The sequence below is a fragment of the Brassica oleracea genome, chromosome C5 (genome assembly GCF_000695525.1).
Source record: "Brassica oleracea var. oleracea cultivar TO1000 chromosome C5, BOL, whole genome shotgun sequence".
Lineage (NCBI taxonomy): Eukaryota > Viridiplantae > Streptophyta > Magnoliopsida > Brassicales > Brassicaceae > Brassica > Brassica oleracea.
This window is the reverse complement of record NC_027752.1, coordinates 35,362,757-35,363,405: the sequence shown is the minus strand read 5'-3', so window position 1 is coordinate 35,363,405 and position 649 is coordinate 35,362,757.

Here is a 649-nt window from a genome sequence, read left to right as displayed (position 1 = left end):
GACTGACCGGCAGAATCGCAGCGCTCAACCGATTTATTTCACGATCAACAGATAAGTGCCTGCCCTTCTACGACGTCCTGCGAGGAAATAAAAAATTCGATTGGTCGGAGGAGTGCGAAAACGCCTTCCAATAGTTGAAGCGCTATTTAGCTATCCTTACGCGGATCCACCGTTCCGAGAATGTCCAGGCGGACGCCCTCGCGGCCCAAGCATCAAGTTCCGATCCACGACTCAAAAGGGTAATTCCGGTCGAGTTCATCAAACATCCGAGCATCGGACCACCAATCGTCGTCAATCTAATAGAAGGCCAAGACGACGAAGAAGAAATTATCATACCACCACCATCAGAGCAATCTGATTACGGCTGTGATACCCCATGGCTTCAGACGATTCGAGACTACATCGTCGACGGGCAACTACCCGCCGAAAAATGGGCAGCTGCCAAGATCCGAACACAGGCCGCACGCTACGTAACAGTGGACGGTGAAATCTACAAATGGAGATTCTCCGGACCACTCATGACGTGCCTGGAAGGAGAAAAGGCGAGAAAAGTAATGGAGGAAATACATTCCGGCTCCTGCGGCAACCATTCCGGCGGAAGATCACTAGCCGTGAAAATCAAACGCCATGGATACTATTGGCCGACAAT